Source organism: Rutilus rutilus, assembly GCF_951802725.1.
Source record: "Rutilus rutilus genome assembly, chromosome: 3".
NCBI lineage: Eukaryota > Metazoa > Chordata > Actinopteri > Cypriniformes > Leuciscidae > Rutilus > Rutilus rutilus.
Window position 1 is genome coordinate 5,322,931 of NC_140211.1, and position 24,076 is coordinate 5,347,006.

The 24,076-nt window shown below is 37.0% G+C and overlaps 3 long non-coding RNA genes across 3 annotated transcripts; 1 reads left to right on the forward strand and 2 right to left on the reverse strand.

The window, feature by feature from the left end:
• Positions 1-6,058: 6,058 nt before the first annotated feature.
• LOC311287719 lies at positions 6,059-7,723 on the reverse strand. The gene is made up of 2 exons (XR_014626787.1): positions 7,595-7,723; positions 6,059-7,147 (listed from the first exon to the last, which is right to left on the reverse strand). It is a non-coding gene; the product is annotated as an uncharacterized lncRNA (long non-coding RNA).
• Positions 7,724-13,865: 6,142 nt separating this feature from the next.
• On the forward strand, positions 13,866-16,096 carry LOC311287718. Its single transcript, XR_014626786.1, has 2 exons — positions 13,866-14,091; positions 14,668-16,096. It is a non-coding gene; the product is annotated as an uncharacterized lncRNA (long non-coding RNA).
• Positions 16,097-20,000: 3,904 nt separating this feature from the next.
• LOC311287717 lies at positions 20,001-22,411 on the reverse strand. Its single transcript, XR_014626785.1, has 2 exons — positions 21,422-22,411; positions 20,001-20,980 (listed from the first exon to the last, which is right to left on the reverse strand). It is a non-coding gene; the product is annotated as an uncharacterized lncRNA (long non-coding RNA).
• Between the last annotated feature and the right edge of the window lie 1,665 nt (positions 22,412-24,076).

The window sequence follows — 24,076 nt, forward strand, 5'->3', positions numbered from 1 at the left end:
TCTGATTTAATCTAATTTAATAACAGTTTAAAAAGGATTATTTTCATAATACTACGAGAAATTATGTGAAGTTGATCATTTAGTCACTGATGCATAAACAGTATTGAACGATTTTAAGAGAATCTGAACTTGAATAATTACACAGAAACCACTGATCGCAGATCAGGCATTAGAGTACACATGGTTACATGTTGCTGGCAGATCCGTGTCGGGAAATTGTGATTGACTGATTTAATAAAGTTTAACCATGCTGGAATCCGAAGGAAGCTTATGCAGACTGTCTTCTTCCACAACCAGGCACTGCACAATATTTAGTAAACAGCATGTTTATTGGTTTATTGCTTGGAAGTAGCTCGATCCGGTTTAGCAATTATCATGTCCTATGTTATTTAGAATGTTTGGGCGAATCGGTGGGCGGGGCTAAACAGGCCGTGTTGAAGTAGGCGTTGATCTTCTTTTGTGGAGGCGGTGTTTTATCCTCTTTGACGTCATAGTTCCCCACTTTGAAAAACGAGTCGTTTGCTGAGCCTGATGTCTATAAAAGCTTTTATTGGACTAACAAGGTAGTTTTCAGTTCTGAAACTTACAGGATATTATTATAGTATGATGATCTCTTATATGTCAAAAGCTCAAGTAAATTTTGATTTCTCAGTTCATCACCCCTTTAAAATAAAAAAAAATCACTTTAACCACTAGATGGCTATAGAGCTCCACTATATGCTATTTGCTATTTGACTACCTGAAAGATATCTTTTCACAAGTTGGATTCAGTTGGATTCATATCTAAATATTATAAAATCACAATTATAACAAAAATAAAATATTTTTGTCAAAGTTTAGCATTTTTTTGTACTGAATCCCCCCCCCCCACCCCTTTTCAATAATGTTACATTATGATTAGAATCAAGGTTCAAATTCAATAATGTGTGTGTGTGTGTGTGTGTGTGTGTGTGTGTGTGTGTGTGTGTGTGTGTGTACGCGTGTTGTGAGCAAAATAATTCAGCATTGTGGATGCTTTTTGCATTGGTGGAAGTGTGCCACTTTATTTCTGTCATTTCTGTCGATGTGTTCTGCGTTGTTTCTGATTTTGATGATGAATTTTGTTTATTTTGATTGCGGGGTCTCCAGAGACCCCGAAGACCACGAGTGTCACAAATTTTGTCACGCTAACATAAAAACAGATATCATTCCAATTTTAATTTTTTTTTTGTAGATCTAGAAAGTGTTGAGAGCCGTAGAAGGTTTCATACCATTTGGACAAAGGGAACATTTTTTTTTAATTTGAGCAAAAGTCATTTGGGGTCAAAAAGACCCCGTAAACCATCAGAGGGTTAATTAGGTGTGTTTAAGTCAGTGGCCTTACATTAGCAGGTTTGGATGCTAAAGCTGTAGATGCTAAATGAACAACAACTAAACCTTTACAAATACTTTTGTGTTCCACAGGATAGAGAAAGTTCTACAGGTTTGGGTCGACATGAGGGTGAGTACATGATGACAACATTTTCATTTTTGGGGGAACTTTAGTTGCACTTAAAATTGTCATTTTGTAACAATTACTTACACACTTGAAACATTTAAAGTAGTCAATAGCTCCAGCAGTGATGAAAATATGTATCTTTAACTCTGTCATGGAAACTAGCATGTATAAACCTTAATCAATAATTCATTCAAAATGAATTTACACCTGTATGATATTACGCTGTAACCACATTGGACCAGTGGTTTGGAAAATTGATGGCTGTATGATTCAGCTGCGGCGCCATCTTCTGGTGAGACGCGATCCTCAGTGCATTATGGGTATTCCCTAGCCCTTGAGTGGATATATCTAACTGCAGAACCGCAGATACACACGTCACAGCAGACTGAGGACCTCAGACCCGAAGTTAGGATGGCACTGACAATCACGCCCCCCACTTCGAGCGCTGCTAAAATGCATGTTTGAGCCGTTTTAACTAACATATCTTAAAATATTTTGTAACAATTTTTTTTTTTTCTAAGGCACGTTTATAAAAGCTACTTAAATGTCCCAATTTAACAAAGGCCTAGTCCTGGCTTAATCTGAGCTCTGTTTGTGAAACCGGGACACTGAGTTACACAGAGTGTGAATATGTTTAGCTTTAATGTCTCTTGCGATGGACATCAGGTCTTGAAAATTATCAGCAGGAACCTCATAACCTGTGTGTGTGTGCCAGATTGTGATATTTGTGCAAGCATTTCAAATCTAAAATACAGAGCTACAAACTCTAATGTTAATCCTTTATGAACAATAATGTCTATTAAATATTAATATTATGATTTTGTGCCCTCAATGTTGTGACCATAAACTGATGTCATTTGGTTTTTCATTAGTTTTAGTCAAAAACAACAACAGTTAATGTGAAATGAGTGAATACACAGCAACACACACACACACACACACACACACACACACTTCTGGTTCACTATCTTTGTGGGGACTCTCCATAGACTTAATGGTTTTCATACTGTACAAACTGTATTCTATCTCCTTACACTAACCCTACCCCTAAACCTACCCATCACAGAAAACTTTCTGCATTTTTACATTTAAAAAAAAATATAATTTAGTATGTTTATTAACCCATTTCCCTCGTGGGGACCGCTGGCTGGTCCCCACAATGGAGGTGATCTCAGGTTTGACTATCCTTGTGAGGAGTGGGGACATTTGGTTCCCACAATGTAATATAAACCAAACGCACACACACACACACACACACACACACACACACACACACACGCACACACACACACACACACACACACACTGATGCCTTGTACTGTATGCACACAATCATGTATTTATCAAAACCAGCAAGTACATAAACACACACACTTACTCAGATTCACACACTGAAAACAACAAAAAGAATCAAACAAGTCTTTATATCATCTTATCTACATTTTTATTGCATTGCTATTGTTTGTGCATTGGAATGTTTGCAAAGGATTGTGGGTGACTGAAGGACATGAAGGATAAACTTGGTGCATCCTTTCAAAACGACCGAATGAAAGACCCGAAACGAAGTCTGCCTTCACAGGATCTTTACCTGGAGACGTCCATCAACAAAGCTTGATGACGAGGCAGCTGAGATATGAAGCCTTACGATTGAGAAGAACCCTTCATCTAAACACAGCAAGCTCAGTGACTCTGGCTTCTTATTCACTGAATTTAACTCCACTATAGTTCATTCATGTTGCATGAGCACCATCTGCAGGACAGACAATCCAATCAAAATGTCAGAATCATACTAAAAGAACAGCAGCACATTTGTGTTAATGTATAAAGAGATAAAACAGGGAGAAGTGTTTAGTGTGCACTGAAATTAAGAGCTTATAAGAAAACAGCTAAAATGTGATGAGATTTAGCCATTGTTACGCAGGCCAAGATTATTCTATATATTATAAGATGTGTCCCATTCCAGGGGCTTCATCCACTTAGAAGGGTCCTTCTTTCCCCGGGCCGTGAAGGAGAACGAGTGGATGCTAGCAGCCGAGCCGATCCTGCGCCGGTGATGACAGGACTTTTATTTTTTCAAAGAATCTGGCGGGTGATAGTTCTTCTGTTGTGGCCGAGGAATACATTTATAAATGTTAGTATTGTGTTTTAATTTACTCAAATAGCTAGCGAAACAAGTGTTAAAAGCCTGGGGTCTTTCTTTCTTAAAAACGTGAACTTAACCCCTGTTAATGAAACAAAAATGTAATTTCTGTGCATTGTTTATTTTTGAAATGCAAGTTAAAATTTGTAAATGAAAAAAGAAGAAATTGTTTTATCCGTTATTTTTGTTATGCAAGTTATAATTTGTAAATGAAATAAAATATATTATTCCTATACATTTTTACTTGCAGTGCACTTTTTTCAACTATTTACAAGATAAGTTGCGTTTAAGATCAGAAAAACGAAATAAAAGTTTAAATTAACTACATAAAACAGAAAGCATTTTTCTGTAGACTGTTGTGATCGTCTGGGATCACACTGTCCACTAACAGGTTTGCAGGCTCAGTCGACGGCTGTCATGTTACTGGGATGTTTTCAAAAAGAGGGAAGAATAAATTAAATTAATTTGATTAAAAATCAAACCATAAAATATTTGAACATGCAAAACGGTTCTGTGACTCGTTGCCTATCCCTGATCTATGATATATTTTTAGTGTTTGTATTATACTGGCCATATTCTTAATATCTAATATCAAAATCTAATATACATCTGTAAATGTTTGTTTATATATAAAAGTACAATACTTGCCTCTGAGATGAAGTGGAGTTGAATAAAAATCTCAATACTTCAGATTTATACTTAAATACTGAGTAAATGTAATTCGCTACATTCCATCACTGGTTATTTGTAAAATGAAAGCAACAAAATATATTGTCATAAAAAATACTTAAATTGTTATAATTAAAATTGAAATAATAAAATTTTATGGTTTTAGGAGCTGAATGTTCTTTAGTGATCCTGCTCTTTTTAACCAATGAATTTACACTCATGATTTAATGGATAAGGATGTTTAAAAAAATGTAACACACAATTTCTAAGTGATGAAATATTTTACAGATTGGCAGAACTATAAAAATATATTCATTTTAAAAATGAATTTTAACTTTTTTATTTCTTTTTTTTTATTTTCATGACTTTTCCAGGTCCGGAGATCCCACTTTTAAAATTAGGTTTCCTCCAGTGGCGGCTGCTGGTCTTTCAAAGAGGGGAAGCTCATTTTCAGCCTACATCATAAAAATTATTCATTTATTTATACGTAAATTCCACGTTCCTTTTCAAGAAAATGCTCTGTGAAAAATGAATGTAATAATATAATAAAGGTATAAATAATAATATAATAAAGTATAATAATAATGCTACTAATAATACGTTTTTTTATTATTTTAATAATTAGCCTATTTTTGAATTATTACTACTACTAATAATAATAATATAAAAATATAATAAGTAATAATATAATAAAGGTATAAATGTATAATTGTGTGAAATGTATTATACCTGATGTGTTTGAACACAGTTAAGTTGATTGCTACATTCATTGCTTGTATGCCCCGAGGATGGTCTTTTGACCAAAAGCTTGGTGATTCAATTTGCTTAAAGGGTTCAAGTGTGCAGACAGTTTATTTTTTGTGAAATGTATTATAAAAATTGGCTAGCAATTTCGACAAGCAAATACCAAGAAATAGGTTGCAGCAGTTTGTATTTGAAAAATCCGCGATGGGACTGAGCTCGAACAGCTTCAACATCAGCGACTTTTTATTGTATGAAATCGCTGTCAATCAAAAGGAGACGCAGCCTTTCGCCAGACCCTCCAATCATCATGCGGAAGCCCGGAGTCCAGGCCAGCCCACTCCCCGTTCACCCCCAGAGAAGCTGAGCTTCCATGGGCGGGACATAATCGCAGCATTTATCCAATGACCGTCTAGTTTCGAAGCGCTGAAAAAGACTCTTCGAAGCAGCCCCATTGAAGTCAATGGAAGCTGGGCTTCAACAGGGAAATGCACTGACGCTACGGGAATGTATGAGAAGGAAATCGAGTCAGCCTACCTGCTGTATGTAACTGATTCTGAACGAACTCGTCTTTGAGATGAACGTTTTCTAACGCATTTTTAGTCAATAAAATGTTAATACAATAGTACATATTTGACCATTCATTTTTTTACATTAGGCCTATAGGGGAAGCCGAGCTTCCCTTGCAGTCTTAAACAAATCGCCACTGGTTTCCTCATATATCCTGGTTTTCCTTCGAAGTAAAAGAAAACATTAGTTGAGGGGGTGAATTTAAATAGAAATCTCTTAATTTGTTGCTGTTTCAGCTCATTATTTCAGTCGTGTTGAGGCCCTGGAGCCCAGACCTCTGGTCGGTTTAGAATGTCAGCTACCCATTACTTCTCTTTCATTAAATATGCATGAGCATTATTTTATTAAAACGTTCACCTCTTTCTGTGTGTTTGTTCAGGATCACAGTGTCACACACAGACCGGCCAAACTGACCATCGACCCATGATGTGGGAATGTACAGTAAGACGCTCACACTGACAGACAGTTAGATCTTTTATTTTTAGCCGGAATAACACAACTTTGGTTTTGCAAAACCATAACACCACACCTTTACACAGTTGTATTTTTAAAGAATATAAAAGAACTTGAAGAAAAAAAAAATTTTCAATCTCAAAATTACACATGGAAAGGCCTAGAAATTGCTATTACTTGAACTGAAAACAGCAATGAACATCAATAATTTATTCAATCAAGAAAACAGAGACTTCATGAAACCTTTTTTGAAACATGACAAAAAAATCACTGATAATTTTTCATTCACTGATTCACTAATGGACAGATTAAATGAAGCGTTCACAAAAATAAATGATAATCTCAGACCTGAAAGGACTAAAAGCAGATGTAGAAGTGATGTTAGATGATAGAAGCGAAGCTTATGAACATGTTTGCATTCGTCTTGGATAATGATGCTTAATATGCGAAACATCCTAGAGATTAAGTAGAAATTACTTGCAACTAACTTTACTTTTCAACCCTACTGAAGCCTATAGAGCGCATGCCCTTCACCCCCACTGTGCCCATGATGTCACCAATACGTCGGCGGCTTGCAGATCTGACCATTTTGATTTGGGGGTGTGTTAGTTTGTGTCTGATAGTGAACAGGCAAACACTGGTTGACAATGACATCACAAGCTACAACCACATAGCGCTCAATCGCATCTATAGTCACAACTTCACACGGCTTCTGCTGCTGCTTCTTCGTGACGGTGTACACTGTGAACGTCTTCTTGCTGGTGCACAGGTTGTCTCTGTCTCTGATGCCTTCTCCATTGCAGATATTTTGAATGCTATTCTCATTGTTATTGCTTAGGAAGGACTGGAGAGAAGGTCTGTCAGTGCCACAAAGTGTCTTATTTTTTAGGTACTTTGCCCAATCAACTCTACTGTTTGTATCAAAATCACCTGAGATAATATGTTTGCGTTTAAAATCATCATACGCATTGTTCTTCGGAGATTTTTGGCAGGGAGATTTGTTATTTTCACGTTGATTATTTTTGTATCTGACATAATCCCATCCATCAGTGAACATCAGAGTGACGAGGAGAACGAGGAGAAGCGCAGATTTCATCCTGAGAACAAGAGAGTGACAGACACTTAGAGCTTCACAATCAGTGGAAATCGGCCATTAATAAGATAATTAATAACTTCTAACACGGCTGCATGGTTTTCTGAATATATCTCTACATGACTAAAGTAACAATAATAATATTTTCTTAAATACTCTTATTTTGCAGCGAATTATTGCCACATTAATATGTGTTATTTTGTTTAATATTTTATTTATTATTAATAATAATATTTTACATTATATTAAGCTGTTATTTAGATGGAAAACCACAGGAAGCCCTCAAAGCCGTTCTTTTGATAACAACAGATTAATATCTTGATGTAAAGATTCCTCAAGACTAGTTGTGACAGATTAAAATGAGAATATTGAAGACAGTAGATGCATTATTAAGATGATCTTCAGTATCTGAACTGTATGATTTACATGTGTACAGTATATATAGGTTTACCTGTGTGCCGTTCTTGAGCTCGTGGAAATGAAAGAGTCTTGTTGAGTCTGAGCTGGAGTTCAGAAAGTGTTCGAGATGCTCATTTGACAGATTTTTATTGCGTGGAAAAGACGAAGGAGTGAAAATGAGCCTGTGTTTAATGCACCGCAAACACGTTTCTTGCAAGTAAGCAAAACTTAGAGGATGTTTTTGCATCTTTAAGATTCTACCTTTAGGAAATTCAGTAACGCTTTACAATAATGTTCCAGTTGTTAACATTGGTTACCTACATTAGTTTACATGAACTAACAATGATAAATACTTCTAAATTATTTGTATTAATCTTAATTTCAACATTTACTGATAAATTAAAATCAACAGTTGGGGGTGTCAATATTGAAGGGTCAATGGACAGTTGTATGTGTATTAACTAGCATTATTAAAGATTAATAAAAACTGTTACACATTTATTTATTCTTTTTTATTATTTATTTTTTTAATACATTTATTTTTACATTTTTATAATTTATTTTACCAGGAATAATCCCATTTAGATATAAATCTTGGCCAAAATGGCAGCACAAAATAAGTTTCACATAAACAGATTACAAACACATAAAACCAAAGTCACAAAAAAAAGTCTTTGAATTGTCCAGGGAGGTGCTGTCGCGAGGAGCACGAGTTCGGAGAACCAAGTCTGGTTGGGCCAATGAGGCGCAACCAAAAGGACCAGCTCCTTGTCCTCCCTGATATTGCACAGGAGCTGGAGTCTCCATTCCCCAGGAAGTGGCTGAAACCGTGAGAGCTCGTCGGCTGCACGGTTCAGCTCTCCCGGGATGTGAATGGCTCTAAGCGACCTCAGATGCTTCTGACTCAATAGGAGAAGGTGGCGAGCGAGTTGCAACAAACGGCAGGAACGTAGACCACCTTGTCGGTTGATGTAAGCTACTGTCGCGCAAGCGCGTCGTTAGACATGGGCGCCCCGGATGTTTTTTTTATAGCCCCGGATCTCAAAAAAAATAATTTATTGATAATTATTATTAGGCAAAGTGGCAAGCAGCACGAGTCCACGAACCGTGAGAGCAGGGCGTGGCCAGTAGCGCGAGTGTTAATGAGTCACCTGAATTCAAGTTCAAGCACCAGTTTCAAGTTTCTCACGGATGAACTTCGGGGGCGCGCGCGCCGCACCGGTTTAAAAAAAATAACGCAGTCAGCACCGCCGCACAGTCTTCAGTCACACCAGATGTTGTCAGGCTATATGTCAGTAAAACTCAGAAAAACTAACTTACTTACGTCGTGCCAGCCGTTTGCTCGCGGCACGCACTCTTCAATCACGCAAATGCGGCGTGCCCTGTATCACGCAAAATAAACTAGCATGTAACGTCGTGTGTTCTGTCGTCAATTAAGTATTGAAATAACCAAAAGGGAGATTAAAGCTGCGTCAAAACTCTATGTCGGGTCTTTTGTATTCCTTTGTAGGCTACATAAATGTTACACATTTTGGCGTAGCCCTTCTCAATTTTCATTATTAATATTCTAAAATGTTATCAATATTGCAAAGTCATCAAAACTGACTAAATATTTTGTGACCAAAAATGTGAAAAATAGGCCTACATCTAGCCTAAATGATCGTTCATGACATTCTTTTAACTATAAGCAATTTGTCTAGATCTGTAGGCTATTATTTCCTTTGTATAATGAGCTTAAATATTGCTGCGCAGTCATGTGATTTAGTCTGCTTGATTAACATTATTACATAATTATTACATTATTACATCCTATTTAACTCTGATACTGTATGTAGCCTATATATATATATATATAAGGTCCTCGAATGTGTTAGAATATTTCACCAGCATCAGCCTTTTCACAGTTTCTATCACTCCGCTTGTCTGTGTTTGCACAACTTGCATCATTAGGCCAGAAATGGTATCAAGTGACTGTCTTTATGAGTGAACAATTGAAATTTAATTGAACTGATTTAATAGTGCCAAAAACATTGATTAACTCAAAAAAGAAACAAGTTGCTGAAACCAATCTTTAATGCTAAAAAGTTTACATCTATGCAAAATAATCCTTGAAAGATTTCTCATTTAAGGCCATTCCTAGAATGTGATTGTGTATTGTCAACTATAAGCAGAAACATTTTGCATTTCCATTTTCTAGTGTGGATCATTCATTTCAACATTTATCCTCATTCTCATGTTTAAGAATCTGTTATCTGCTTGACAAATTATTTATGCTACTGCCCACTGACATGCTTTTAAAGCTATTGTTATCCAAAAATGTTGGCCTTTAAACACCTTAAATTGCACATATGTAGGTCTGAGAAATCAAAATTTTCTCGGGGGAGCATGCCCCCGAACCCCCCTAACTACCTCACATTTGAATGTGTGTGTCTGTGTAGTAATGTGTGCTGATGTGGCTACAGTGCCAGGACTGAATTTTTTAACCAGTCTGCCCCCTGCATATAGGCCTAAAATATACATTATTCTCTGTATCGAATCATGTTATCTTGTTACCCAGCCCCTGATGTTTTGGGCTCAGCCCCTGATGTTTTTAAAACCTAGAAACGCCCCTGCTGTCGCGGTATCTGAGCGGACTATTTGTGTTGGTCCTTGAACAACACACGGAAGCAGTGCAGAGCCAAAAGTACCGCCAGCAACTCGAGGCAACTGACATGCCAAAGGCGCTGGGGTCCTGTCCAGGTAGCAGCCGCTGGGGACGCCATATGTCCCAGGAGCCTGTGAAATAATTTCAGTGGAACCACATTCTTGCCCTCGAATTGACTCAGGCAAGTCAGCAGTGACTGCGTGCGTCAATTTCCATACCAAGAAAAGAGATCCTCTGCACGGGGGAGAGTTTGCTCTTTTCCCAGTTGACCCGAAGGCCCAGACGGGTGAGGTGCGAGCACCAGGTCCCTGTGTTCGCAAACTTGGTCTCGAGAGTGAGCTAGAATCAGTGTTGTCGGAGTGGCACAAGGGCTGCCTCGACAACTTTCGTGAAGACGCGAGGAGACAGGGTTAAAGAGGAACATAGTCGTGAGGATTCTGCTTTAGTATTTTTGACAAAAAGGGTAGATTCGAGTAGATTTGCGTACATTCGGCCTGTAACTGACTAGTTCTGTAGAACCAAGTTGCATTTTTTTAATAAGAGGTTTAATAATAGCCAGCTTAAAAGTTTTTGGTACATATCCTAGTGACAAAGATGAATTAATGATATTAAGAAGAGGATCTATGACCTCTGGAAGCATCTCTTTCAGTAGCTTAGTCGGTATAGGGTCTAACATACATGTTGTTGATTTAGATGATTTAACAAGTTTAGACAATTCTTTCCCTCCTATTTCAACGAATGAATGGAATTTTTGTTTTTTCTCAGGGATACTACAATGCACTGTCTGATGTGATACTGTAGTAGACAGTTAAATAGTTATAATTTTCTCTTTTAATATTATCAAAAATGTAAGTAAAGAAGTTCATAAAGTCATGGTCTTTGGAAACTTCAGAAGTAGAAGCTTTATTTCTTGTAGGGTTAGGGTAAAAAAATTATCTTTTTTTTATGTAAAAAATAAAATGCATCACAATAAGTGTATTGTGGTTGTCAAAACATTTGGTAACTAAACATAATTTTATTCAGTTTAGTGACAAAAATGTTTACATGGTCACAAATGTTTCACGATTTTGATTCAATTCTTGGGATTTGATTCTGATCTTGATTCTATTAGGTTCAGTACATGCAAATTTTTCTCAAAGAAATAAAATAAAATAAAATAAATAATCACCTAATGCTGTGAACATACAGAGAGCCCTGTCAGCTGGTAGCCTATTATTATTAAAGGTTAAAAATCACACCTCAAATATAAATATAATGGGCTTTATTATAATAACAACATTATAATATTTCAATGATATAAGTAAAAACATAATAAACATAATATTGTGCACATATTTAGCAAAACACTAAAAAACAGCTATTTTTTCTAGCCAACTAACGATATATGGTCATGGCTTTCCTGAGGTAAATGTAACGTTATGTGACATAATTGTTCTCATGCTGTTTTATTGACCTCTTTCCACTGTTGGAAAACACTGATTGATCGAAATTATGTATGAGGCATATACATTTCGGTAAGTTGTACTCACTGTAAAAAAATTGTAACACTCCCAAATCAAAAATTTTAATTGACCGATAACATCTAAATTTTTCAATTGGCCCAAGTGAAAATCTGTACATTTAATTTTAGAATTTACAGAATTTCACTTGGGCCAATTGAAAAATGTAGATGTTATCGGTCAATTAAAATTTTTGATTTGGGAGTGTTACAAATTTTTTACAGTGCTGTATCTTTCAACACACCTATTGTTCATTCGTGTTTCTTTACTATCATCTAGTCTAGTAGTAAAGAGTATGTTTGTTCATGTGCCGTTTGAGCTGAGGCGCTACAGCGATCTGTTACGTCACATTTACAAGCGCCAAAACTGTATTTATTGTTGATTTCGTTATAAGATTGACAGAATCTGAGTGCTGAGAATTTGTTTCATATCAAAAGTAACCTGCTCTCTCTCTTGTCTGTCGGTGTCATCAGTGTGTTTGCTTCACGATTTTTCTCAGCGTGAGAAAATGGATGTGTGGTGTGGTGTGAGAGCGTGTGAAAAGTGTTTCACACTGAATGTGTGAGAGTTGAAAACTCTCACACATTGTGTGAGAGTTGAAAAGTTGAAAAGCGCAAAACCTTAAGGAAGTCAAACTGACGACTAAGGAAGGGAAGGGAAAGTGATGATGATGGTGCAGTTTCAGGATGATCAAATCTCTTGTGAAAGTTCAGTGTCAAATACATGCTGACATTACATTTACTGCAGTGCTGGACAATTTGCCTGTTTAAGGGGCCGCTCACATATCGCGCATAAAAACGCGTCGAAAACGCTAGGCGCTCCGCGTTCTCCTTTTTCCAAAGCGCTCGGGTGGTTGCGCTCCGGAGGCGTCTGTCGTTGCTAAGCTTGGTTCTTGTCACGTGACCTGCGGTGCGCTTGCGGCATTCTGAAAAGTTGAGATGTTTTTATCTCGATGCGGCGCGGACGTGCTTGGAAAAAACGAGCGCGTCGCACCGCGAGCGCGTCGCTTCCATTATGAGCGCGCATACCGCGCGGCTACATTTAAAATAACGAACTTGCGCGCGCAAAAGACGCGATATGTGAGCGGCCCCTAAGAGCGTCTACTCGGCATGGCAGAAAGCACATAAAAATCGCTCCCTTTATAATCACTAAAAACCTGTCACTCATCTTACTTCACATTCTCACAAAGTTCTGTTATAATCACTGAAGCTACACCAAATCTTTTATTCACATAATTGTTTGTTATAATGAGAGGATTTGTGAGCGTCCAGGACTCACTCAAAATGGTTGAGTTTTTGTTCAATGCTAACTTGAACTCTTCTGATTGGCCATTGCGTTCAAGAAATCAACAGATATGTTTATTATTTGCTACACACATCCAGTTTCACTCTGCCCACATGAGGCAAAGAATGACAGCCCAGATCTGGACCACAGACATGAGCCATAACTGACCCAAATCTCAGCAAAATAATATCCAGATCTGAACTGGGTCAGAAGAACAAGTTTTAATAGTGTTCTCAAACCTCAGTCTTCAGTAAACCAGATCAACACCAGTCTTTAAGCCCAAACCCCAGAACTGAGCCACACAAAAAATGGCAACAAAAATTCTCAGCCATGGATCCACACCTATAGATGATATAGTATCTGTAATTCAAACATATTTGGATTGCGAGAGAAACTAGATCAGAGGGATAGACCGTCTGTCTCAGTTGGGACTCGAACCATAGACCTTCTGTGAGGCGCTAAAAATATGCGCTATCATTCCGCACATTAGTTATGTAAGTGACTGGAGAGATTTATTGGAGCCCATAGATGATTTCATTGAAGGGGAAAGTTTGGGAGCTCATTGGATCCATAGAATCGACCTTTGGACAAAAACCAAAGGACCGACAAACCTGACCCTAACTACATTAATCACTAAAGTTGTGAAAAAAGCATTCGAGGATATGGGTGAAAAAATTAAAGAAAAAGCTAATCAGGTTTGGAATATACTTTTGGATAGCTGGGAAATTATAAAAATTGTGGTATATTATATAATTGGAACAATAATAATTGTCTCTATGTTGGGAGTCACATTCAGGTCACTGGGTGTGTGTGTGTGTGAAGTGTTGACAGTTACAACAGCTGGCCGGAAAAGCCAGGAACCGCAAGATCTCTCTGTCAGCTGATTTTTCAGACTCAGAGACTGACGTAGAAGCAGAAGGAGAGGTAACAATTCTTAGCAGTTAAAAAGGATGAACACATAGCTTATTCTTTGAACTCGTTTGATGATCAACTCAAACTGAATTGAACAACCCCTGATCTTGTAAGAAACCTTGAAGGACTTGAACCATGGCATCCGCATTCGAACCAAATTCATGGGGAAACAATTCCAATATGAGTGAACCAACTTGGTCCAATCCGCCGGTAAATAAATCTCAAATTCTAATTTATAATGTAATACTAAGCCTGTATTGGCTAATGATGATACTGGGATTAAGGGGAGTATGGCAAATTCCAATTGCAATTTGTAATATAGCACTATTCAATTTGCGTAAAAGGCTAAGTCTGGCAGGAATATTAATTGGACAAGTTGTGAAAAGCCCTAGGACAAAATCCATATTTGGAACTAGTGGCTTAATACTTTTGGAAATCCTCAATATAATGCTGACCACATTTACCATGATGATGCATTATCTTGGGATGGACTGGATTAAATATCTAGGACTAGCCTCTGCACTGATGGTGATCATATGTCTGACACTGTTGGCCGCCAGGAGGGCAGAGGCTGGAGGAATAAAAATGGCTACCTACCTGATAGCAATATTAACATTTGCATTTGCAGTAATGATGATCTCTGAACATTATCATGATTCTCGGATGTTTTGCATTGCGATAATGATAGTGATTAATGACTGGTATTATATGAAGAAAATTATGAAATCTGTTAAAAACTTTTGTCTTAGCCTGGATTTGACATTTCCTCCTATAATATCTGAATAGGATCCATACTCCAATGCAAGACGCCCAAGGCTAAGGACCCAGGATAAGACAATAACCAGAAGAGATTTTCATATGTAGCCACATCAAATGTTGCATGTACTAACAACAGAGAAATAAGAATAATATGTTATGTAGCTAATGAATGGATCAACCTGTGTGCTTATTGTACTGTAGTACTTGGTATAAAGATGAACCAAATTGGTGAGATAGTCCTGACCCAACTTAGGGAACGAATGGATATCTTGGGACCCTGGGTGACCTGTAAATTCCTTAAATGGAGTATATAGAAATTAATTTTATGCACTGTAAAATCAATGATCTTCTATCCATACAAGCTGGCTCAAAAAATAATCACACAGCAATGACCTATCACCTTGAACCACGTGTGTTCCACAGAAAAACTGAAAGTGGCGGCCTAGAATTAGTAATATGAATAATATATAGACAATGGATGGGAGGTGACTTAGGCCGAGCAGGGCTTAGCAGTTACCAATATGCATATGGTTGTGTTTATGTCCCAACAGAAAGTTCTGGTGGAGGAAATCCTATGGTCATGGGCAGTGGTACCGTTGACCAGGGATGTGGCAGACAGGGGAATACCGTTTGCCGTGAACCAGTACAATCTGGACAAGCTTATGAAAGTATCAAGATCGGTGCTCGAGTTCCGATGGCAGCCAGTGGACTGTCAGTGGTACCGACAGGTGATGTGGAATCTGAAGAGGTCATGTTCCCTATCCGGGATGACTAATGATCAAATTAAACAGGTCAAATTAATGCTGCGCAAATCTGATGGAATCAGCCACCGCTTGTATGAGATTGAGGGTGATTGTATTATACCCAGTATATATTGCACAAATTTTACAGATAATCTTGATAGATTTCAAGTGAGAGATGTTATGGGTGAAACCAGTAAAAAAACAAAAAGGCTTATAGGGAAAAAAGTGAGATTTAGAAACCAGAAAGCTTTGTCAATGCCAACAGGGGGTGTCAGAGGCCCTGTCAAAGGCCCTTATCAGAATGGCATTTCCTACGCAACGTTTGTTTCTGGAGCAAAACAACAGAACAGGAAGTCACCTACTTTCTGTGAGATGCCAGAAGCGGAGATGCTCGAGCTTGTGCGGAAGATTAGTATCAAAGACTGTTAGAGCTATGCTGTTAGACATTTTGCTAAAAGCTATGCTGAGTGGAAAACAATTAAAAGGCAGGACCTGAATTCAGCCGAATTCAAGACTATATAAGAAGCGAACAAAGGAAGATTTATTGCTCTTCCTTGCAATCAACAATCTAGTACGCCAGCTTTTACTAGACGCAAGAAGCCTACCAGCTTTAGCTATTTTTACATCTGTTAGTTAGTACTCATTTATAATCTGTAACAAGTATTCTTTTCATTTGATTATTTTAATAAAGTTTGTTAAAACATTTACTATAATCACCTGACTGGACCTTGGATCATTGAGTACAGTTTTCTTCCCTCCTGGATCAGGAAATCCTTTCTGGAAGAAACGCACGAGGGGTGAGCATTCTTTTTGATAAAAGAATAATTACCATGTGTTCTGATTTGATCATATAGCCTAGCCAAAGAGGCAGCATGTAACAAGGTTGTTGTTATAGTGCAAAAAAAGATTTAAGAAGTACCACAAAAGAAACAACTCCAGAAACAACTCTGGATTAAACTGGAGGGACGCTATCATCCGGTCCAGAACACAGCCTGACCCAGAGCCTGTTTCACCACCTGTGACCGCGGAGGAATCGTGTGAACGCCCCCGCAGACGGAGAGCTGTCACTCAACGTGTCAGCCAGAGCCAGAGGACAAGTGGACAGAGCTGACGCTTGTCCCGGAAGAGGAGCCCTCAGTGAGTCTGACCAGGGGTAGACCCAGGCTTTATGCTCCTGACTTTCACTTTCTCTATACTTATTTTGAGGAGCTCTACATTTAGTTTTGTTCTCTTTGTTTTGCATGTATAAACTTATTAGTGTTGTAATGTTTCTCAGTCAATAAAGATACATTGTGTAATACAAAATCCACTTTTACTGAACTCTCTCACTACGCATGTCAGTGCGCCTTCTCACGAGCACCTGTACAGATTTACTTAAAGGGCCAGTACAATAAAACAGAACATAACAATTAGGAAGCGCTAACTCTCTTCTTATTAAGGATACAGTATTAGGTATTGTGTTTTAAGTAAAGCACTTAACCCCAGGTTATTTCATGGGTTTCATTTAATAACGTACCAAATGGCTACTGAAAAAATACAACTAAAATGCTAATTGTTTTACTACTTTACTTATTTCACCTGTACAATGAGCAAATAAACATTGTGTGTATGTATAGTTTAAACATTAATATAGGCTCCAGTCAAAAGCAGTTTTCCAACTTCAAACTTAATTTCTAAAGATTAAATGTTGATTTCTGTAATTGTTTCATTGGTCAACAGGAGATTTATTGAAGATTCTAAACAATGTTCAGTTTTAAGAAACAGCAATAGAAGTTTAAGGTAAGCAGAAGCTTTGGTCACACCAAGCTTTTGCTTTCTTCTTAAACTAGTAAACCTATTGGTAAGAAAATTAATACATTTCCAATGAACAAACACGACCTGAAATCATCTTGAAAGTAGTAAAACAATAACAGGAATTGACGCCCTGCCATTGTGTTTTTCTGATCACCAAATTTAACTTCACACTAGTTAATTCATGTTCCATGAGCGCCATCTGCAGGTCTGGATGCAAATCTGTCTTTTTTAAATCTGATTAATCAAAGAAATAATCAGCCAACAAATCAATTATCAAAATAATTGTTGTACATGCATTATAGAAATGAAAAAAATAAAAATAAAAAAAAATAAAGTGTGCTATATATACAAAACATTGCCTTGCCTTAACCAGCGCCCCTATTTTTGAGAATTTTCAGAAAATGACATACCCAAATACAAATGTCTGTAGCTCTTAAACCCTATGGTCCACATTCATAACTCTGATCTTTTTTTAATCTAGACACTTGAAACTTAGTTACCCAAGAGTCATTATAACTCAAAGTAGCATAGGAACAGAATAAAACAAGGTCAAATTTACATGAAAGTGACTCACGATATCTTTGAATTAACTTCACTTAGGGAAAAATGTATCAGACTTTTATGTTAAGGGCCTGAAAACACCATACAGATAAAACTGAATGTCTGACCATGTTTAGATTCAAATTTGAGGATGATACTCCCAAAAATGTAGTTTCTGTAAGCTTTTATTCAAGAAAAGTATAGGCGTCCTTTCCAAAATGCAATTTGGAGACTCCAAATGTACACCTGGCACCCAACACCTTCACATAAAGAGTAAACACTACATAGGCCTACTACATACATGTATATCAATTCAGAACTGTTCTGCCCTTCAAACCACACAAGAAAAAAAACGATTTCAGCACAACATTTGAACATTTGAACAAAATTCCCTTTATTTTGAACAATTCTAATAGCAAAAACAGTGATTTCTCACTACATCTATAGACATTCCAGCAGTGATCGTTTTCAAACTAATGTATAACATACATAAAAAGAAAACAATAAATGTTTTAGAATATTTTGTAATTACAAACGTGGTTTTTACTCAAATAAATTGCAATAAACTGATAATTATAATGAATATCCTATTACTTTCTGCTGCTCTTCGTCGCGGCTCCTCTTCATCTTCATCTTCATCAATAACACGTTCAAATCTCTTCTGTAGTCGACGATCCATGATCGAGATGATCAGAAACATGCTTTGGAGTAAATCCGTGCATTTATGCAAGCTTCATGTGTAAAAACATTGCGTGTGTGTGTTTGTTTACAGTCTATGGTCGGTGCATTATGTGTGTGCGTGTCTGCGAGCCGCGCGTGTGGCGAAAGCGCGCATGTGAATGAAAACATTGAGCACTTGAATTTGACGAATATGCTTGCATAAACTGACTATCACTGCAATCGATTTTAGTTGGCTAATACTCCCATCAATCAAAACTTTGCCGACTGGACATTGGCCGGCTTTATCCAGGCTTTTATCCAGTCGAAACCCCAGGTGCGAGATTGACAGCGCGCTCAGCCTGTCAGTCGGTCTCTTACTGTTTTGGTCAGTAACAAAGCCTGTGATTGAACGAGAGAGCTGTGGAATGTCTCATTTTATCCGGAAGAGTGTAAAGTACGGGGGTGAGATGGCTTTTGAGTGTTGGAATACGGATTAGAATCGATATTTCTTTGAAAATGAACGTGATGCGAACTCTATCTCGAAAACGCTCATGCAAACAAAGGAGGATATTTCATTTTTTTCCCTATTTTGTCGTTGTTTTGGATTAAAAAGTGGGATGCATTTTGAAGAGTGGACCCTTACAGTGTAATGTATGCTGTTGTTTCTTGGATTCGTCCGAACTGATATGAACCATACGAGATGAAAGATGAGTATAGCGGTTCATTTTGCTTATTTTTTCATAACCAGTCCTCTTGGATTTAATTTAACCCTTTCCTCTCTGGTGTATTGATTGCAAAAACAAGTTTAGAACATGATTCTTGAGTGTTTTAGCTTTCAAATGATGCATAGTTTATGATTGTCAGTTGAATATTTGTTATAAAACAAAGCTTAAAAAATTAATAAAAGTTTAGTCACGCCCCATCCGGCCCGCCGGCGGGCCGCTGCTGGTTAAGATCTCCAAAGATGTACATTTATATTTGTATGTGTGTAGTCGGTTAACATGAGTTTGTCAAATAACAAGATCATAGATTCAAATAAGTAACTAAATTAGTTACAATTAAAGTTGAAATAATTCAATTTGATGGTTTTAGGAGCTGAATGTTCTTTAGTGATCTTGCTCTTTTTAACCAGTAAATTTACACATGTCAGTTAATGGATAATGATGTTTAAAACATTTTAACACACAATTTATAAGTGATAAAATATTTTAGAGATTGGCATATAACTATAAAAATATGCATTCATTTTTAAAGATTCATTAATTTTTTTTTTTTTTTTTTTGTCTGGAAATCACACTTTTAAAATTAGGCTTCCTCCTAAATACAGTAATTGAGGGGGTGAATGTAAATAGAAATATCTTGATTTATTGCTGTTTCAGCTCATTGTTTCAGTCATTTTAAAGACCTCTGGAGCTCAGACCTCTGGTTGGTTTAATGTGTCACACAGCTTGACTTTCAGCTTCCCATTATTACTTCTCTTTTATTTTAAATCCATGAACATTATCAAACGTTCATCTCTTTCTGTGTGTTTGTTCAGGATCACAGTGTGAGACACACACAGACCGGCCAAACTGACCATCGACCCATGATGTGGGAATGTACAGTAAGACACTCACACTGACAGACAGTTAGATCTTTTATTTTTAGCAGGAATAACACAACTTTGGTTCTGCAAAACCATATCACCACACCTTTACATAGTTGTATTTTTAAAGAATATAAAAGAGCTAGAAAAAAAATTGTTTAGTTCTCAAAATTACACATGGAAATGTCTAGAAATTGCTTTAATTGTATCTGAAAACAGTGATAAACAGCAACAGAGACTTCAGGGAACCCCCCCCAAAAAATAAAAAAAATCATTCACTGATTCACTAATGGACAGATTAAATGAAGCGTTCACAAATATAAATGAGAGTCTCAGACCTGAAAGGACTAAAAGCAGATGTAGAAGTGATGTTAGATGATAGAAGTGAAGCTTATGAACATGTTTGCATTCGTCTTGGATAATGATGCGTAATATGCGAAACATCCTAGAGATTAAGTAAAAATTACTCAGTGACGTTCTCTATTGTACAGCCACCCTTCATACCCATTGCCTCTGCCAATATGTCGGCGGTTTGCAGATCTGACCATTTTGATCTGGTGGTGTGTCAGTTTGTGTCTCATAGTGAACAGGCAAACACTGGTTGTCAATGACGTTACAAGCTACAACCACATAGCGCTCAATCTCTTCTAGATGGTAAACTATACACTGATTAACTAATCTAAAGCTTTGAACAGTGTACACTGTGAACAGTTCCTTGCTGGTGCACAGGTTGTCTCTGTCGCTGATGCCTTCTCCATTGCAGATATCTATAATGCTATCCTTGTTGTTTTTGCGGAGGAAGGACTGGAGATTAGTTCTGCCACAAAGTCCCTTCTCTGTTAGGTACTCTGCCCAAGCATCTCGACTGTTTGTATCAAAATCATATGAGAGAATATGTTTGTGTTCAAACTGATTATAAGCGTTGTTATTCCAAGATCTCTGGCAGGGAAATCTGACATCAGCGAACACCAGAGTGACGAGGAGAACCAGGAGAACGAGGAGAAGCGCAGATCTCATCCTGAGAACAAGAGAGTGACAGACACTTAGAGCTTCACAATCAGTGGAAATCGGCCATTAATAAGATAATGAACAACTTCTAACACGGCTGCATGAATATATCTCTACATGACTAAAGTAACAATAATAATATTTTCTTAAATACTCTTATTTTGCAGCGAATTATTGCCACATTAATATGTGTTATTTTGTTTAATATTTTATTTATTATTAATAATAATATTTTACATTATATTAAGCTGTTATTTAGATGGAAAAAAACACAGGAAGCCCTCAAAGCCGTTCTTTTAATAACAACAGATTAATATATTGATGTGAAGATTCCTCAAGACTAGTTGTGACAGATTAAAATGAGAATATTAAAGACAGTAGATGCATTATTAAGATGATCTTCAGCATCTGAACTGTATGATTTACATGCGTACAGCATATATAGATTTACCTGTGTGCCGTTCTTGAGCTCGTGGAAATGAAAGAGTCTTGTTGAGTCTGAGCTGGAGTTCAGAAAGTGTTCGAGATGCTCATTTGACTGATTTTTATTGAGTGGGAAAGAGGGAGGAGTGATGAGCCTGTTTTTAATGCACCGCAAACACGTTTCTTGGAAATTCATCACAAACACGATTCTTGCAAGTCAGCAAAACCTAGAGGATGTTTTTGCATCTTTGAGATTCTGCCTTCAGGAGATTCGGTACCGCTTTTCAATAAGGTTCCATTGATTACCATAAGTTAACAGGAACCAACAATGATAAATACTTCTACATTAATCGTATTAATCCTAATGTTAATTTCAACATTTACCAATATATTAAAATCAAAAGTTGTGGGTGTCAATAGGGTCAACTAACAGTTGCATTTGCATTAACTAACATTATTAAAGATTAATAAAAACTGTTCAATTCAATTATATGAAAAATTATTTAAAGATGAGCACATCTAACATCAATACTCTGCATTTCATTCCATAATAGGAGCATAAGATAAAAATGCAGTTTAGCTAAACTCAGAATATGCTCTGGGAATACTTAGATGGAGATCTAGTCCTAATTAAAAGTATAATATGATAAGAGATTATGTTGGCAGTTTGCCTTAAAATGCCTTGCAATAAACAAAAGACTTCTCACTCATTTCCTCCACTTCTGCAGTTTTCTTTGTCTAGTTGCATTCACTCATTTCCCGACGTCATCTTCAATGTTCAATTGTCAATACAACTGAAAAATTTGAGAGAACATCACATAAGCTGACTTCATAAATTGATGTTGATTTTCCTAAAATGTTTTTGTTTGAACATTATGATGATCAATGTTCACTTCAGTTGTGCACTTGGAACTTCATTTCTATTATTGTAATTCTGTCAGGACCACTATCGTCAAATATGATTGACAATTAGCATACAGTTTGGATAGGCGGTATGGTTCTGTTCTGGGAAGCCTAGCATGGATAAGAGCAGGAGAGCAGCAATAACCCCCCTCAGGGTAAACAGAACACAACCAACATGAATGTATTGCTGATAATAATTTAGGATTTTAAAGTACAATATAATTCGAGAATTTCTTCTGATTCAAGGGGACTCAGAAGCCCAAATCCTGACTGAGCGAGAGGAGGAGCTGGGGATGGAGGAGGGTGATCAGCTCCTGAGAAACACGATATCTGCTGATAATACTGAAGGAGCTTATATGTGTACAGTGATAGGTGTCGTATTCCTAAAGGTAGATGTGGATCAAATAAGAGTCAGCTGATGCGAGCTTGACTAACGTGACCTGCCAGAACTGACACTACGCTTGATTTCTCTTCCTATTGATGCAGAAATTCAAGAAATCAGTGTATAATTATGTGAATTACGGCAGATTACTTTCTGTTGGTTTAGTTTCCGCACAATTATTGGTGTTGGAGTCAGAGCCGGCGCTTACATACTACAAGTTCACTGTGTGACTTTCACATCTGTCTGTTTGCAGGTTTGCCTGCTTGCATTATTAATGTATTATAATAATAAATAATTTATTTATTAATTCATTATTATTTAAATGTATGTGGTCAAATAACATGATTTTGCATTTATCAAAGTTTCATTAATCCCCAATTAATTTATTTGAAGTGCCCCCTGAGATTTCTAATTGATATTTCAACAATTTAACAGCATATGTTCAGAGTTATGCCAACTAGTCGTCAGTTCGACTTCCTTCAAGTTGTTTACTCAAATATTATTCCTCGAATGTGCATCTAACTGGACGTCTAATATTATCAGGAAAAGGGAAGTGTCTTAACGAGAAGGGAAAATGATGATGATGGAGCCTTGAAGTTTCAGAATGAGCAAATCTCTTGTGAACATTCAGTGTCAGATACATGCTGACATTACATTTACTGCTGTGCTGGACAATTTGCCTCTTTGAATCATTTGTAGGTAATGCAAAAGAGGGAAGCATGATAACAATGCTTCAAAAACATTGAAAAACATAAATTTAACTCATTTGAGTGCAACTACACAGTGCATGATTTTGACTCAATAACAATTTACATTTGCATGTTTACTTCAGAATTAATTTTTTTATTTTTACACAATAGGCCACAGGCGGAGGGTGAAACAACTGCAGGGTTCGGCTGAGATACACTTCCCCTTCAACAACACATTTAAATAGATTTCCTTGAAAGAGTTACAGGTTACGTGTCACTGCACAACCAACACATCCCAGCATAAACGCTCCACAAAACACTGTTAATCTGAACAGAAAAGCAAGCATACTGTATGCAGGATTTGGCATGGCAGAAAGCACACAAAGATCTCTCCCTTTATAACCACTGAAACACTGTCACTCATCTTACTTCACATTCTCACAAAGTTCTGTTATAATCACTGAAGCTGATTTCACACCGAATCTTTTATTTACATAATAGTTTGTTATAATGAGAGGATTTGTGAGCATGCAGAAATCAGAATCCACTCACAGTTTTTGTTTAATGCTATCTTAAACTCCTCTGATTGGCCATTGCGTTCAAGAAATCAACAGATATGTTTGTGATTTGCTACATTTCTCAACACTGCAAAAACACATTGTAAATAAAACCCTCACATTCTCCAGAGCGCTGGATTGTTTGCCAAATC